Source organism: Salarias fasciatus, chromosome 19 (genome assembly GCF_902148845.1).
Source record: "Salarias fasciatus chromosome 19, fSalaFa1.1, whole genome shotgun sequence".
Taxonomy (NCBI): Eukaryota; Metazoa; Chordata; class Actinopteri; order Blenniiformes; family Blenniidae; genus Salarias; species Salarias fasciatus.
In genome coordinates, this window is record NC_043763.1 from 18,378,339 (window position 1) to 18,396,760 (window position 18,422).

The following is an 18,422-nucleotide window of genomic DNA, read 5'->3' on the forward strand; positions in this document are numbered from 1 at the left end:
TATTAAATATATTAACTTTGAAATTAAATATTGTTAATGTCCCAAAGAAAATATTTCTGCCAACGTGATGGATGGATAAAATGAAGCTTCATTTAGTGGGGGGGCACAGGGATGGTCTTCCTGTCCTCAAATGGCTTCACACTGCCATTTTTCTGAGAGGTTTCCTTCACTCATTCACACCTTTTTTTGGAGTTATTAAGACCTAATCCAGGCGTTGCTGAGGATGGATTCATCAAGAAATCAGAGAGTAAACATTTCAGGTCGAAGCGATGTTTCATGATATTAATAACCTGTGACAACTAACCGGTGTGAAATAGAGAGGAAAGAAAAAACAAAGCAAAGCATCGTCTGTTATTAGATTCCAATCCATTATGTTGTCTGGTTTTAGCCAGTCACTGTTGGAAATAAGTCAGTGCACCAACCCTGTGCCAAACCACACCTCGTGTTGAGAGAAGCACGCCCAGGCGCGTTAGCTGTTTAAGTACAGGGGCTGATGGTTGTGGTTACTTGTTAAACCTGATACATTAGTTGAGTTGCCAGCGCTGCGTGGGTCAGTCTAACTGGTTCACTTGTTCGGTTCAACTGATGTTGCATCAGCCAGTCTCGAGGAAAATAATTTGAAATGAAATCCAGGATTTCATCAGTTTTTGAATTTAAAAAAAAAAAAAAATTAAGAATCGAAAATCGTCAAAATGAAGCAGCAACAAAACAGATTTGATGAAGGGACCAACGTGCATACAGCGCCAGAGAGATTATTTAAAGGTCAACCAACATAGTTGCTTAATGCATCACTGTGATTGCAGCTTAAATTTAGATACTATCTGACATCCTGGATTTTGCTTGGAGGAAGATGCAGTTAGTTTAGGATTAATGAAGCGTTCCTCCCCAGTAAAGAGCAGATTGATGGAATAGTAACTGTGAACACAATCAATAACGCCGCTGCTCAGTGAGAGATAGGAACTGTGTGGCTTCCTATATGTATGACGTAAATTCAACTATGGTATTTTCAGAATAAAACATGATAATGCAGTATTCGAAACCCCCCTGGAGCACCAGACGTAACATAACTCTAGCATCAAAAAAATAAGCCCTGCTTTCTTTTTTAGAATTTTTAACATCGCCTTGGTGCCGGTGCTTCAGTTCTCGCTCAGGCCCCACATCAAAAGCATGCAGTCATGGCTGCATGCAGACCCACAGAAAGTCACTCATCACACGAGCCTCCTTCAGATATGATGGCATTCCTGGCTGTTGCGTGTGCGTGTGTGTGTGCGCGCTTGTGTGTGTTTTGATTATGCACAGGGATAACAGTAGGGTTTATTTTTAATGAACTTCAGTGCAGCTTTGTGTGTGTCTGTGTGTCCGTGTGTGTGTGTGTGTGTGTGTATTTGTGTAGACTCCAGTCTTGGGGGCTGTGAGTTGACTAATCAGCAAGCCGTCACTGTCGATCTGCTCTGAGCCGTGTGGTGTCTGGAGGCAGCTTAGCCCCAACTCTCTCTCTCTCTCTCCCTGTCCCTCTCTCTGCTCTCGCTCTCTCCTCCATCCCTACATCTCTTTTAACCCCCCTCCCACCCCCTGATCTATCTTCCCCGCACGCTGGAGGCCCCAGCTCGCTGGCCTTTTCCAGCCTGGCCTCTTGTTTGTGCAGGAAAATGATGGTAAACATAAGGGAAAAAGCAACCATCATCAGCCTGTGTGCATCCCCTCCCTCCACGTCTGTCAGACCTGGAGCCCTGAGATCCGTCTCTGTTTGCAGGCTCTTTTTGAACGGACTCATCCAAAGTCACATTTCACAGCCAGCAATGGTGGAAGTTTTATTTATTTATTTTTTCCTTCTCTCTCTGATTGTCTGGAGGCAGGAAAGTTTCCAGACTCAGCCCTCAGGGTTTCTCTCTTGGTAGCTTTTTTTTTTTTTTTTTTTTTTTTCCTCAAAACGAGGCAGGCACACTGTCACTTAGAGAAACGAGGCACACACTGACACCTTTAACCAGTGGGCGGTGGTGGTAGTGGAGCCAATGAAACAATATTGTCAAAGAAGGACTCTCTGTAATATTTAGTGATTTTATTAGAGGCGAAATCTTGGATGTGGATGAACATTCCTGTCACTCTAATCATATCATTTTCTTTGCTTCTCCTATGTACGTACACACACACACACACACTGGCAGTATTATGCTGTATTTGGCAGCTGGGGTATACATAGTATCACCAAGGGAGCGCTTGAAGACTGAGGAAGAGTATCGACTGGCGGAGAGGAAAGTAATGAACATCAGCCCACACCTTGTCCACCTACGCATTACAGAGGAACGGGATTATGCAGCATATAGGCTGGACTCTAAGAACATAAATGTACTGTACGCCGAGCCAATGACCTGAATTCTCAGTTTGACAGTTGTCATGCAATTAGCTCTGTCAGTGTGAGTGCAGTCTCCAGTCAGTTTTTCTTTCTTTCTTCTTTTACCCCCCATGCGTTGCACATATCCGCGCCGCTGTCGCACACTGTTGTGGAACGGTTGAAGTGCAATTAATGAATTCCTACAGTTAAGCCCCTGACTGAGCACACAGGCATGCCCTATATGTCCCTATATGAGGAAACACTGATCCTCACAAGTGTGTTGAAGTGAAGATCATCTGTGCTCTGTTCTTTAATGGATTACACTTCCTACGTGTCGATTTGTGGGTAAATGCGATATTATCCCCGGCTTGTGGGTCAGCGCTGAAGCCGAGCAGGAATGATTCAGTCTCGGTTGATTAGGTTCGAGATCCTCCCATGTTTGTTGGAGTTGCAGATCCCAACAAAAGAACATCTTGAGGAGGAATGTTTGCTTATGTGTGCGTTTCTCTATTCATTTGCAGATTCAGAATTTCACTTGTTTAAGTTGCATTTCTCAAGACTAGTTCATAATAAGCGTAACGCAAGCAATTCAGTGCCTGATATTTAATAAGAGAATTGATCACCAGCATCTCAAAGTGTCTTTTCAAGCAGACATGTAATAGACGGCGCAGGAAATAAAAGCTCTCATCAAGTTAAAGCCTATTTTTTTATTTGTCCCTTAAGAATGCTTTCATTCTTGTCGACTTTGATTCTATAAGGTATTCAGAAATGTCCTCATTTTTCCAAATTAACAGGACAGTGTCACACAGTTAAAGCAGATCTGTCACCATCCAAGAAGTAAATCTGACAAATAAATCAGCCACATTTTAGAGTTATGCACAGGAGGAGCCACCGAAAAGACACTGAACCCCAACAGTGTCTGAGCGCCTTGCAGGGCAGCCATTAATCCTGATGAGTGAGTGGGCGCGCAAATAGGTGCATGAGGGATCATATAAAGCTCGTTGAGACTGCTGAAGCCATAAAACGCTGTAAATAAGTAAAGTTTTCATTTGTTTGCCGTCTAATGAATACTCAGGTCTATGAATCCTTGATACTGTATTTCATTGTCTGAGCAATACCTGAAGCAACGTGCCAGCGCCGGCTTTGTGTTTTTTTTTTTTTAACACATGGATGTTTTGGTCTGAACGCCCACTACGCCTTCAAGATGAGTTGCATCCTACTTAATAGAGGTTCTTTGGGAGAAAAAAAAAAAATCAGTACTTCAAAAGTCAGAGAGGTGACGCTTTTCCGACAGAATACATGCCATCAGCCAGGTGCACTAGGTAGAGGTCAGACTGTTGACCCTGATTTGAATCAACCCCGCCATCAATTGGGCGGCCGTCCTTGCTTGAGGAGGCAGGGTTTGGCAGTGAAGCGGAAATCTGTTCAGACACAGGCTAGTCCGCTCTGCGGATGAACGCCGAGATGTTGCTGGTGGGCACGGGGCTGTGGAGGACGACTGTTACCTGGAGCGAAGCATCCGCGTGGACTGAGCTCACCACAGTGGACATGTTTACCTTCCTGCATGGACTGCCCTGCCTCGGGGAGGAGGGAGGAACACTGGGCTTACAAAAAAAAAAAAGAAGGAAAAAAAAAATCATTATTTTTAAGGGGGCAGCCTGTCACAGTTCAAATAAAAGAGTTGGAAGGACACTGAGATTGGAAATGAAGGGAAGTGAAATGCACACAGATAGATGTTGGCAGTTTTCTCCCCCTTTAAAGGCCAAGTTGCCCTCTTGGGGCAGTCTTTTACTGTCTCATCCTTTGATCGTACCTTGACCTCTTGCTCGTCACCCATACGACACAGCTTTTTCTTTACTCATCCCCACTCATTTAGCACCTGGCCTTTGACCTCTCACTCACACTGCATGTTTGCGGTGCAATAAGACACGAGCGCAGCTTGTTTGTTATTTCAGCCATGCCTGTTTTTTTGGCCTAACCATCCCTTTGACCTTTACTTTAAAAATCCCCTTTGCTCATCTGCCTGCCCGCCGTTGCTTATAGACTACATACATGTGCAGCGGCGGCTTGCCTGGAAGTGTCCACACCGATCAGCGCGGAGTGACGCCGCGTTCGTGACTGAACCCTCTGCTCTCGCTTCAGTTGAGCTTTGTTTCCCCCCACAAGCACTGACCCATGTCACTGGCTCCAAAGTGACTGCAGAGTGTGTGTGATTTGTGTCTTCGTGCATGCGTGTTGCGGTTTGCTGCTCCAAAGCAGCTGTCATCGATCTAATAGGTTGTTTCAGGTGACTCAAGCAACACGAGGCAATTAATCCGCGGCGTTGTGTGTTAAAATGGAAGCACAGGGGTCAGTGGGAGTGTTTGCATGCTGCACCGTCACACCATTGAGCCGTGTCATGAAACATCCTGCTAAAACCACTGCCTCTTGAATCTTTTTTTTCCCACAACACAACAAAAACAGTACCTTTTCTGCTAACCTCACGGACCTAATAGCTCATTTGAAACATTATCAATAAATGTAGACTGACCATTAAATAACAAGATAGTTTAAGAAATTACTGTGAAATACTGTTCCGATGAATTGTTTCTGATGAATTGACCGGTGAAGCGTTAGTTTTGTGGCATTCTGTCAAGCAGTTGTAATCTCATTGGTTGGTTTGTTGACCAGCTTGACCGATGGTCATTTTGATCCTTCAGCCGGCGTTGTAGTTTTACAGGCCGATGTGGGCTTCAGTGATCAGGCGAGGATGCGAGACACTTCACTGACCAATGGCTCATTCATTATCAGATCAAATGAACATCAGCATAACATGTTAATTACTAATTTGTTCAAGTGTAGTCAACCACGATTGGCCGTGTTCCCTTCATCCAGAACGGAAAAATGTTTTCCCCGAAATGTTACACTTCTTCTTGAAAAGCCGGATGAAGCGTTGTACCTTTAAAACCTGTTCGGTCCTCGCGGTCTTTGATGCAAAGCCTTCATCTCTCCCCGTTTGCTCGCTGCCGAGTTGACCCAAGGCCGGGTTGCATCGAGCCCTGGGCGTCCCTCTATCCTCATTTTGTCTGCACAAGCTTTGCATGCTTCAACAAGAGCACTTGCATCTAATTATTTGTACTCTAATTATTTTTGGTCTTGCATCCTCATACCCCTCCCCCCCCCCCTCCCAACACACACACACACACACACACACACACACACACACACTCACACACACTCTTTAACCTTCGAAGCTTCACAGGCAGCAACTGACAGGGGAGGGTTCAGGGTGAAGCAGAGCCGTGGGCTCTCGCTCTGTCTTCTCATTTATTTTGCCAGCGTCACAGACTTGATTATTTTTCTACTTCCTGTTCCTCTCCCGTTTGGTTTTGGGCTTTTTTATTTTTTTTTTTTTAGTTCTTTTACCTCTCCCATTCACATATCAAGTCTTGGATTTGCCTTAAGCAAATGTAAATTCAGGCATCGACAATTAAAAATTGAATGTTCATTTTAAAAAAGAAGATATACTGATGCTGAATGTTGATCCTAAATGAATATCCTTTCCATCAGTGTTATATGTGGGTCTTGAGGCTTCTTTAAGCTTCCCCGCTTCCCTCTGAATCCTACTTGTAATGCTATGGATCACCTTTGGTAAACACTTCAATGAGCAGGTGAAAAGAAATGTAAATGTCCTCCTCATGATCCTTTTGAGAACGTGTTACTGAAGCTGCTCAGGGTCTTTTTCTTGCGATGCTATGGTTTTCACCTTTGCAGCCTGTCGCCTCACCTCTTCCCTCTGTTAGGGGCACAAGTGGAGGACTCGAGGACAAAGAGGGGCCCAGGTTCACGGGAAAGCGTAGAGCGTCGCGGCCTGGATGTTAGCACAAAGGAGTGTTTTCTTGAGGGCCCTCTCCATCGGTGCAGTACGACAAGAAGCATATCATTTGCTTGTGGTGAATATTTCAACGGTGCTTTCACCTGGGGCCTCTTTTAACACGCCCCCACCAGCCGAAGAAAGAAAAACACCCTAATGACCTCTGAGCGCCGGCCTGTTGACAAGTTCTCCAACCACTTCAGTGTTAAATGGATTATGAAGCATAGCAGGAGCATTAGCATTAGCATTAGCTTGAGGTCAGCTTTTGATTAATGCATGGGCCCGATCATGTAGGTGTTTATTCAATGCAATTGATTTTACCCACCCACTGTTTGACTCTTTGTATTTGTTGGTTAAGTGAGGATTTAAAATAGATCAAGGATGTTAACAGTGGTCAGTCTTTCACAACCAACAAACCTAATTGCAGCAGATAATAGTCGTCGTTTCAACTGTTATATTGGTGATGTTATCTAGTCATTCTTCAGTTGTAATCAGACCTGTGAAAGACGCTGAAGAGAAAAATATATACTATTCCATAGTTTGCTTGGATCTCCTAACATCAGATGACATAATTTATATAAAACGATTAATTAGTGATGTAAAAAAAGGTTGCAATTGGTGTAAATCAGTCTGCACATTACCTTGAATCAGGATGTCGGGAATGAAGTAATTGTGGTGCATGTTAATGTAGATTCTGGGTAATTTTGTGGCTTTTTCGGTAGTGTCACAGTCGAAAAACGTAAACCTTAACCTCTCAACTTGTAGCAGCTTCACTAAGAAAATGGTCCAGGAAGGCCTTAAACCAGCCTTAACTGTAGACTTTACTAAATAGAAAGGTCTTAAACCTGGTCTTGAAAGTAGAGACTGTCGGCCTGTCTAACTGAAAGAGGTGTGATGATCCATGTGTTTCTTTCTTTTTCTTTTTTTCTTTTTTTTCTGCGTCGTAATCAAGAATGTTGCTCACTTGTCTTTAACAACATAAATGACTCAGGATTTCTCTCATTATTTGTTGAGTCAAATCCTAAGATTTGCTCTCAAACACAAGTGATTTAGCTAAGAACCTTTAATAATATGTGCACCACTGCTTTAGATAATGTTACTCCGCTGAAACGTTTATCTAAATCCTATTCATTTATTGTACCACCTTGGATTACTGGGGAAAAAAATAAAAACCCTGTAGCATCAACAGAGTGTAGGAAGACAGAATGCAGAAGAAATCAAAGCTTACAGTACTCTCTTGGTACATTTTTTTTTTCTTTTTTAAATTAAAATCACATCATGGTGAAATGATTCAACAAAAAATATTTGTCAGTACTTTTCATGGACAGCCAACTAGAGCCCTGGTTTGTGATTAAAAACATGTTTCGTTCAACTCTGCATCTCTTGAGCTTGCTATTTTTTTTTTCTCATAAATGCTGAGGTTTGTAACCTTTTAGACGGTCAAGTTTAAGGACGTTCGATTGATGACTGACTCAAGGATGAACTTAACTCGCAGGTCCATGACATTATTTCCGTTAGAAATATTTATTTGTGTGTCTTCAAGTGCTGATGTACTGCTGACGGCTTGTCTCCACTATGGTGTTTCTCAGGACGTCGTTGTATAAATAATGTTATTTCCTCCCTCTGGGCTGTATTATAAAATGGTACAATGCTTCCCTCTGTTCTTACACTGACAATACTCAAGCTTTCTTTGACTTAAATCCTCCTGAATCAAGTATCTTCTTTCCATTGACGACAAAACATTTGTTTTCATCTATGAAATAGCAAAACTTTTTGTTGCTCTCCGTGTTGCCACCCCAACCACAAGCAGGATAGAAGTTAGAACTTTACACATGCATACAACACGTCGTGTAACTTTGCTTGTTGGTTTTCCCGCCATTCCAGTTGAAAGTCCTTGACCCAGCTCTTTGTCTCCTGGTGCTTCAACTGTTTGGCGCAGATTTTCGGACGAGTTCACCTCCCGTTTTGAGTTTGTATTTGTTTTCAAAATCGAAGCTTTTCACTTTAGATGTTGTACCAAAAAAGTTTGCGATACACCGTCTCGCTCCAAACCCCCTCAAGGTCACCAAGGCTGCTGGCTTTGGACGTCCATCCAAATGTTCCTTCAAGTTTACTTATCCGTTTATGCCAGAGACATCCTGTTCTGGTACAATGAAGGCAAAACAACAGTAATTAGATTTAAGGGGTTGGCATGCACATGAAAGCACTTTGGTTGTGTCGTTGGTTATGTGGGTCACTCTGTTTTGTTTTGTTTTTGAAAAGCGAATTTCAAAATTCTTGACGATGTACAAATCGTTCTCATCATTCATATTATTTTTAATAGTATGAGACGTGCATATGAGTTTTGAAGAAATGATTGAAATTTTGAAATACCAAAAAGTACAACCACGGAACAATGGTACGTCGTTCATCGCGCTGTTTATTTCTGCTGATTTTTTTTGTTTTCCTTAGCGATTACACAGAACAGGTTTATTCTTTCACAACACATATCTCAGCTGCCAGTCAAATCCCTGTTATCTAAGACAGACAATTCCCCTGCTCCATGATGTGTTGTCTTCCCCAATAGCCATCAAACAGCAGTCGAGGACTTCCTGCTGAAAGCGCTTCGCGGCCCAACTGCCTGGATCTCCACTGAAGATGCTAAAATTGAGTGTTTAGTAAATATGAGCTATGATTTCTTCAGACAAATGGTTTTCATTTATTTCCTAATAAATCATTGCAAATTTAAAAATCTTACAAATTAAAAACAAAAGTAAAAAAAAGATGGGCTTTCTTTTGCCATGATTCTCATAGTCTCATCAATATCAGCACCTGGTTACTCATTTCAAATCACTTCAAGTCAATAATTTTTCCTAAAGCGAGAAACCAAAAACATTAAGAAGGACATTGCTGCTGTGGTTACCTTAACTCTCTTGTTGCCACATAATTGCTTTCTCAATCTACTCGGGAGGCCCTTTCGTTGTTGTGGTTTTTCTGTTTGAGGTCCCGTCCCACTCCTATTGCATGGCAGTTGGGCTTTTAGAGAAGTCGTAACTGAAGATAGCTCCCTGCATCACATGATGGAAGTCTTTTGCAACTCTCCGTGCAGAACTGGAAAACAAATATGAGGATGCTAAATGTGCGTTTTATTCTCAATGTGTTTGGCTTTCGTGATTGGAGTTTTTGAAGAGGCTGGAGTTCTGCAAAGTAACAATTTCAAACACTCTTACCGGCTTAACACACTACTGACAACTGTTCACACAGCATTATGCTGCCACCACCATTCTTTATAGAGTACATGATGTCCAAAAACCATGGCACAATTTGGTTAGAGCAATTATTTTAACTTTGTTTGGTGAATAGAGTTCATGTCTTCTGGATGACTCGGCTCAAAATGGCACTACCATCACCAAATCCGGCCACTGCATGACCGACGTTCGAAGTTAAAAAGAGGGCAGCATCAAAATATCACCTACTGACCACTTCCATTGCATTATAATTTTGTCATTTCATTTTCAGCATTTTGTCTGCGACGTCGGGAGAACTCCTCGGCCTGTGCGTGACTGCCGAGCGTTTGGTGCCAAAGTGAGTGGTTGTAATTTGTGGCCTTGCCGTGCCCTTGCACGGTAAACACTGACTAAGAGCTCAGGAATCTTAAGAGCTATAAAATAATTGCAGGTTACTCCCATAATGCTTAGAGCGCGCTGCTCCTTTGCCTGTGCTCTGCCTCTGCTGCATCATCTCTCGTTCTGTTCAGCCTCACGTTAAAACTGAATTTTTCCACGCTGTAGTTGTAAAACCTTTGGCTCATTGCAGTAGCTCCTAAACGTGCCAAAATTGATTTTGTGCATAACGTGTTATTAAGGCTTACCAAATACTGTTTAATCTATTGCAACTTACTGGAAGTGCAACTTACTGGAATCCTCAGAGATTTTTTTTTTTTTTTTTAATAACTTGAAAAAAGTTGAAATTCTGACATGAACACTTACTGAAATCTGTATTTAGGTTGAATCTTGCGCAGTTGAACCAGTACAGGATTAAAGCAGTATCTCAGTTTCATGTATTTCAGAGCGTTTGATTGTCTCATCACAAGGTTTTATTCTTTCTCAGCATTAATTGAGAAACATATCGCAGAAGATAGAGTTCTTGAATCCATCTTAAAAATCAAAATAGACACAAAGAGCATATTAGTACTGTCGGCAGAGTAAAGACAGCTTTGATTGAATATGTTCCTAAATTCTTATTAGAGCTTTTGATTTGGTAGATTGGAGGAAACGGCAGTTGTAGGCTTCTTATAGGGGTGCAAACACAAAATGTTGTTTCCTTCTAACCCTGAAGCCTCTTCGCCTGTGAAGACTGCGGCTGTCTTGGAAGCTCGGGGTCTCGGTGCCTGGCCAGCGCTGCAGTCTGAATCTCTGTCACCTCCACTGTAAATCTGTAAGATCACAGATGGATGATCACCTGGAAGCCACCAACCACATGCGATGTTTGATGGGCACTTTTGACCACAGACTCAGGCTTACCCAAGAATGTATTTGTCACTTCTGACAAAGCATTAAATGACTGTTGGAAAAAAAACCCAACATGTTGTCCACACTGTGATTTGGAGTTCCTTCACTCTGCATGTCCTAATATCTCTTTTTCCGTGTTACATTTCTTGCTTCCAAGATGTGAAACATGAAGTCGAATCTCCAACTGGGCTCTGTATAACATCAGAGCATATCAGGAGTCTCTTACCACCGGTGCACTACTTTCTGAAAGATTGTTTGAAAGTGTTGGAATATCCGCACAAATACTGAGACATGGCATTTTGCAGGAAATCAACTTGCCCAAAAGACATCATCAAGTAATTGCCAGTTTGCGCTTCACTAATGTAGTGTACGACTGAAATCTGAAAAGGCCAGCCAATGCTTCCATGCAGATAAACAATTATGTGGCTTTTAAACGGTGGATGTATTATAGCTCAGTATGCTCTCGGAGATGAATTTAAATGTCATGCATAAAAGGTCTAAAACAGAAATATGAAGTGACAGTGCGGAAAGTGTTAAAATATTTCCTGTGTGCGTGCGTGTGTGTGTGTGTGTGCCTCAAGATTTTATCACTCGGACAAAGGTGTGAATCCAGATTGCAGCGCTGAAGAAAAGTACATTTCCAATAAGTTGTTACCAGTCGGTAATATCTACTTCTCAGTAGCTGTGAGTCCTCGCTGTTGACAGGAAATGCACACCCTCTCCTCAGTTTGCTGACGCAGCAAACTGAAACTTATGTGTTGCAAGATGCTGGAATCAGTTGCAAAAGAGAAGGATACAGTGAGGCGGTGGGTTGTGGGCCATTATCCAACGTAAGTGTTACATCAGAGTGGAGGAAAGCGGTGGCCTCTTTGACTCAGGCCAGCAAAAAAAAAAAAAAAAAACCCTGTATACACTGAAAGTGCTCATTGTTACTGCTGCTGCACTATACAGATAGTACACCGTTTCTCCGAGGATCACTCAACTAGATTGATATAGAAAAATCATGGTTACAAAATAGGATTTATAGACTCGGTATCGTCTATGACAGTATTGACTGACAAAAATCAAGGGCCACACTTTGGGATGTGATCTGTCGTGCTCACAGAATCTCTTTTTTGAGGAGCCCCGCTGTGTTACTGCCAGATGTTAAACCATCTGGCAGTAACACAGCGTTCAGACTTCTGAGCAAAAAAAAAAAAAAGTTGCGCAGTCAGAAAGTTAGAGGAAATCTGGAAGACGCTTGTTCGTGGTAATAATAATGTGCTTTCATCTCCCTCGTGTTTCGGGGCGGTCATGAAGAAAGTGCAGGGCAGCCACCCAGTGTCCACAGCTCCAAATATCAAAGGACACCTGTGCAATAGCGTGTAAGCAAATAATGATTGGGGCTAGTTTTGATCGTCAGCACACACGAGTGGCCTTTAAGGCCGCCCTGGAAAGGCACCTGTTGCAGTAAAAATGTTTCGGGCAGAGGCAGCTGCAAGCGCACTGCTTCTCTCAGAAGAGAAAAAAATTGAAATGTTGGCTGTATGTTACGTTTATGTCAAGAGTGGAGGAAACATGAAGAAGCTCTTTCAATTGACAGTTTGCTAACATTCACTGGCACAAGTTTTGAGGTTGGAACTCTTGGTTGTTCAATGAAACTATAAACCAGGTTTATATAGCAGCCATCCATCCATCCATCCATCCAGCCTGTCTACAGGCGGAGATGAAGGATTCTTTCGCTGAGGTATTGTCTATCATTATATCAAGAAAAATAGAAACACTCTCGATGAAGCCACCATCGTACACAACAGCCCAACAACACGGGCTTTATTCATTTGTGGATGTACTTGAGAGACTTTCAGATACTTTAAATGACCACAGATGTTCATTATGCTTATCGGAACTGTGTTGAGAAAATCTCTGAGTTGTGTAAACTTCTCTGGAAGCATCACTCCTCCACTGTTCTCGTCAGAGAATGGTTTCCTGTGAACTTTCGATGGGAAGAAAGATCCCAGCCTTGCTGTTGTGTTACCATATGGTGTCAGCATGCAAACCTCCTCAGTGTAATAATTCATCGTACGGATCATTACGGCCTCTGCTCTGAGAAGTCTGGTGGACTGAGGTCATTTCACATGACTCCATAGTCTGACTCGGGCATTTTACCTCTCATAGATATGAATGCGCATGCAGACGCCTGATATACTGTAACTGTCATTTGAATGCCTAAAAATAGAAATCCCATGGAAACCAGAAAGAACTTGATCCACGTTCTTGTAAATATCAATTTGTGGTAAGTGATGTCCACACCCTGAAACACCCACAGATCCAAATGTAAATATTTGAGCCGGTGACATAACCATTACTGTTCCAGTGGCACTCTGCTGCTGTCGGGACTTGTTTTTAGGTTAGAAGGACGCCATGGAAGCATCTAAACAAAACAACAGAAATAAAGGATCCACACATTTTTTTAACAATAATTGGAGTTAAGCTTGAATGCAGAGTTAGTGAGTGAAAAGTTGTCCCACCCTGTAGATGAGCCTCATTTCAAATGCATACACAAGGAAGGAAAACACCAAACATAGTACAGCATGTACAATGCTGAAATACAGCAGTATACCACTTATACCATATAAACAAGACGTGTGAAAACTGTGTGGGCATGTGGAGGCTGTGCTTGATACACATCTCCCTCACCCTCCTGTGTTGTTGCATTAGACAGGGCAGGACAACCTTGGCAGGAAAATCAGGCAGAACTTGAAATCATGCGGCGGGATTATATGCAAAGTCTGCTGCAGTTATAAAACTGCACCGGCTAACAATAGCTAACAAAAGTGGATAATGATTGGCCTTTTTGATAAAAGCTGAAACATAATTGTTATCCTTTGGCTTTGTACAGGATTAGAAACCCTCCAGTTTGACATCTCGTATGTAGAAGCGTTTCCAGCGTGCTGTTAAAAGGTTCCTTTCCCAGAGTCCAGCTGTACTGCATGTTTATTGTAATATTTCACTGATTGGGCATTGCTGTCTTTATTTGATGGGTGCTGATGGAGTAAAGGACGAACTGATTAGTGTGAGCCCAGACAGAATATACAGTCAGATGATCTGTTTTTATTTAAGAGCAGATCAGTTTTTTTTTAAGTGGAGTTCAAATGTTTGAAATTGCAGAAAGCGATTTAAACTTGGAATTATTGCTTTTTTTTTTTCGGACTTCATAGATAAGTATATCTAAAATTCTGTGGAAGGATGCCTTTGACTTTTTCCCCAAGGCAACTGGGGTTATGGTAACTAGTTTATAAATAGCCAAAAAAAACTAGTTTTTTGGCCTCTAACTAATCTCAGAGCTACAAAAGAAATCCTACATTCTCCCGCCAGCTGGAGTTAACAGTACAAGTACAATATTTTTGCCCAAGTGTGGGATCTGTGGGTTTACGGAATGCTCTTCAATTTTCCCAGGCCCTGCAACAGGTTTGGCTTGTAACCACAAATTTACTGAAATTATATGGCAACTGACTTCTGTCCATTGTTTTGTTGTTCCAGCGGAGCCTCCAGGGTAGGGCAGTTTTCTCAGCTTTTGTTTCCTCTCACTTCATCTCCACCTCTAATTGTCATCATTGCTCCTCCTCTGTCAGATATATTTTTTTTTTAAATATACGTGTGTGTGTTTATTTTCATGCCCTGGTTACATTGAGGTGCATGTATATTGGCGACAGGGTCAGAGGGTTTGGTTGTTCACCTGGATCCAGGTGGCACCTGCTTTGTGTTCCCCGTCCTCGCCTCCGCCGCACTTGCGTCTGCTGACCCGTCCCTTGTAGCGTCGGCCTCGGTGGCTGCATCGACAGACGGGGCTGTCAGAAAGGTTGCGCCCCCGGGTCGAAGGAGTCAGGCCTCGTCCCGTCACTGGCGCTCGTGACACACGACCGGTGGCGCCGAGCGCCGTTGCATGACGAGCCGGCTTAGCAACAGCGGGGAACACGAGCCCCTTGACCTTTTCCCTTCTCCCACCTTTTCCCCCTCTCCTCGGGTTTCCGTCGCCTGGCTCCACACAGCAGCACCAAACCGAGCTGCGTGTTCTTCCCTGGAAGTGAGGATTCGTCAGAAACACCTTGGCGGGCTCCCATTTCACTGATGATCACGATGATGATGATGATGACACACATTTGGCCTATTAAGTCTTTCCGTATCATATCATAGCTAGGTGTGGGACCATATGCAGTGACTAATACCACCGAATGCTTCTGACGCTGTTGAATTGATAATTGTTTGCACATATTCCTGGCTGCGTCTGAGTCACCTATTGCATCATGACGTCGCAGCAGACAGGAAACATGGAGCGCAGACGTTCTCATCTCCATGATGATGACACCCTGGGCATTTGTTTGTTTGCCACTGGTAATTAGTCCTTCATCTTTGTTGTGCTTGTTTATTAAATGAATAAAACTCAGTGACTGTGGCGGCTCTTTGTTAGCCCTGACTGGTCTGATATGAATGTTGGCCTCCCCAATAATTAAAAATGATTAATTTGTTATTTTTTGTTAAGGAATTAAATGGGGACTGATAGTGCTGCCTATGAGAAACATTCTGTAAATACCTGCTGAGGAGTTGTTTTCTTCTTATGCTTTGCTATGATTTATGCAAACTTTTGGAGATGTTGTCACATTAATAGCGATATTACCACTGTCTGGTAAAATGGAATGGTGACTGAATATACCTATAATTTATTAATAATTTCACAAATAAACACACCAAAGTATTCTTTTTTTTTTTTTGTATCAATTTTGGACAGTTTGGAAACGGCTTTCACAGACAAAAGAGACTGATTTGCATCTGAAAGAAAAGTCGGTCTGCTGGAAAACCAGAGAATCAATTTGAAAATCACCATTGAAAGGTTGGAATAAATACTAACAAAAAATATTAATTAAAATTAAATGGTTTTTCTGTTTTTGCTTCAGCAAAATGCTGCTATGTACTATAATTTCATAGAAACAGAAAAATAATAATAGACAATATACACTTTAATTAAACTTTAAATATTGGAAAATATGACAAATAATCAATAAATGTATTTAACTTAATTGAAAAAAGGCCTTTGAGATAAATGTAGACCTGTTAAAGGGTAATAAAAGCAATTTCAAAATAACTTGAAAAGTAATTCAGTCTTTAATGGAAAAAGGTACCATATAGATTAAACTTCATAATCTGTTAATACTAAACAAGCGCGTAAAATGATTCCTGTGTTCTGTCAAAGAAAGGAAAATGTGTCCATAAATTATCAGGAAAAAGAAGGAATATTTATACCTCAAAAACGACATGCACCGGAGGAAATTTATTGCAATTTGCAAATGCTGATGTTTTGTAAAAAGTTGGGAATGATTTTATTGACGATTTTAAATGTCATTTGAAAAGAACCCGAACTGTAGCCAAACCTTTGTAAACTACTATCAAACATTTTCTATTACGTCATTGTTATGCGAGACAAGAATGCATGATAAAGACATGAGTAAGAAGGAAATTTTATGTTTTGCTCCTCCTTTTATCAATGTTTCTAACATCCCAAGAGTACAGATGGATAGATGAAGAAGCCAACGCCTCCATGAGGAAACGATGAAACATCACCCTGGCTTTGAGGAGCTGTAGTGCTTGAAGCTTCTGTCACCCCCGTTTGCAGGGTGGGAGTCGATGGCAGGAGCATGATGGGAGGACATGAAGGACCACTGCAGAGCGAGGGAGTCAGGGAGAGAGAGCACAGCCTCAAGTGTTTAGGTGCTCCGAGAGCGCCGCTGCTCCAGTGACCCCAGTGTGACTCCTTGATAACAAAGGTCACGCCCGCCTCCCGTACGCTACCCCCCCACCCACCCCTCCCCCCTCCCCCCTCAGCAACTCCACCATCCGCTTCACCCACAGCCCTCCTCCAATCGCCACCCACACCGCGTCTCCGCGCGATGATTCCCACCCACCTGCACGTATCCCCCCAGCTGAGCATCAGAGGTTTCCAGCTTTGTGTTCTCAGGAGAATACCCCCCCCCCCCTCCCTTCCCCTTCCCCCCCAAACACCACCTACCTCCTCCTCCTCCTCCTCCTCCATCACCCTCCTCGCCCCCTCCCCACTCTTCCCCACGCCTCCATGGAATTACTTCCATCTGGCCTACTTTCCGCCCTCGCTCTCTATCAAGTTGTGCATTATCTATATATTATTTTTCTCCAACACCTCCAGATGTTCTTCCTCCTAATCCTTTGTTTTGTTTTGTTGTTTGTTTGTTTTTTTTCCTCCCCTTTTCTTCCTTAACTCCAGTCCTGCTATCAGTCAGTTTTCATTTAGCTCTCAAATCTTTGCCTTTCCTCATGTCTTCAGGGTAAAACCGCGGCCCTATATGTTGCCTGTCCATGTTCATTTATTAGTCCCGGCCTTTGCCGTTCTTAAAGCTCCACAATATACGAGGCCGTCTCTACCGAGGTTAACCATCCCCCCCACCCCACCCTCCACAGCGTTGTATGGGAAATCTGAAGCCGAATCGGAAGACTACACGCCCATATTAATTGCATGTTAAACAACTAATATTTTTCAAGCTAGTGGGCGAAGCTGCTGGAGCCCTCTGTAATGTCACGCAGCAGTTGTATCAGACACATCAGCTTTCTGAGGGGAACTACAAAGAGAATACGTGGGATATTTTAGTCTTACAGCTCTCGTGGGGTAGCACAGATTACAGCTGTGTATTAACACAAGCAGTAAAGATCACGAGGAATCTGCGGCTGTCAGCAGTCCGTATCAAATTGGTTCGGTTGCTGCCTTTTGTTTAAGTGGCCTCTACTCTGGAAAAATATTGAAATACACAGTCCACCTAAAATAGGTTGTAATTTTAGTGATGATACAGGATATATCAGTTGTGTTGCCTTTTTTCATTGACACCACTGATCACAGAGTTCGATCACTTGATCGCCCAGCCCTAATTGAATGTTTTTTTAAATGTTTATTCTAAACTTAAAAACCAGACTCTTTACCCGGTACGGATGCTGTATTTCTGCAAAGACAGAAAGCGTAAGTTATAGATCCCCTTGGAGAAATGACTTGTCTGATTTTGACTCATCCTGTTTGCAGTTGACCGTAGCCACATGCAGCGTGTTGCCACAGTGCCTGAGGAGCTGTTGGGGGTCAAGTTCCCCACAATGGTCATCAGTCAGCAGGAGGATTCAAACTGGTTAACCTCTGAGTCCAAACCTGCGTCTCTAACCTCCAGGCCAGCACTGGTTCACTCCCGTCATTGGTTCATTTTATCAATGACTGACCCGTCAGCAGATTGTGTTTTCTGTCAAGTTTCCAAATAGCCGTCATGGAATAAGTCTTACATCTGCAAAGCTTTCCAGAGATGTGGTTTGTGTTCTTGTTTTACGCCGTCCTTCCACTGAGCGCTCGCCATTCTTCTCAGAAAGCCACAAACCAGATGACCTGGGACTTCGTGATCTCTGAGGCCCACTGTCGCATCGGTCCCAAATGTGGACGAGAGGCTCGTCTGGTTCAAATGAGTGGAAAAGACTCATTAACGGTTCAGCAGGACAGAAACACCCTGCAACACTGCCAGTGAGGCAGCGCTAATGCAATTACAATTGTCAGCCCCGGAAAATGCCACAATAACCAAACAAGTGTGTTAAGTCCTCTGCTCCGAGTGAGCCCTGTTTCCAGCCTATGCTGACTCTGAAGCCTGATGGGATTATGGGAATGCCTCTGCAGCGCTCGCAGGGCAATCAAATCACTTGCAAATTAGAAATGTAA

At 42.8% G+C, this 18,422-nt stretch overlaps 1 protein-coding gene across 3 annotated transcripts in view; it reads left to right on the forward strand.

The window, feature by feature from the left end:
• babam2 (BRISC and BRCA1 A complex member 2) overlaps positions 1 to 18,422 on the forward strand; it is a 75,073-nt gene that overhangs the window by 27,572 nt on the left and 29,079 nt on the right. The window lies entirely within an intron of this gene.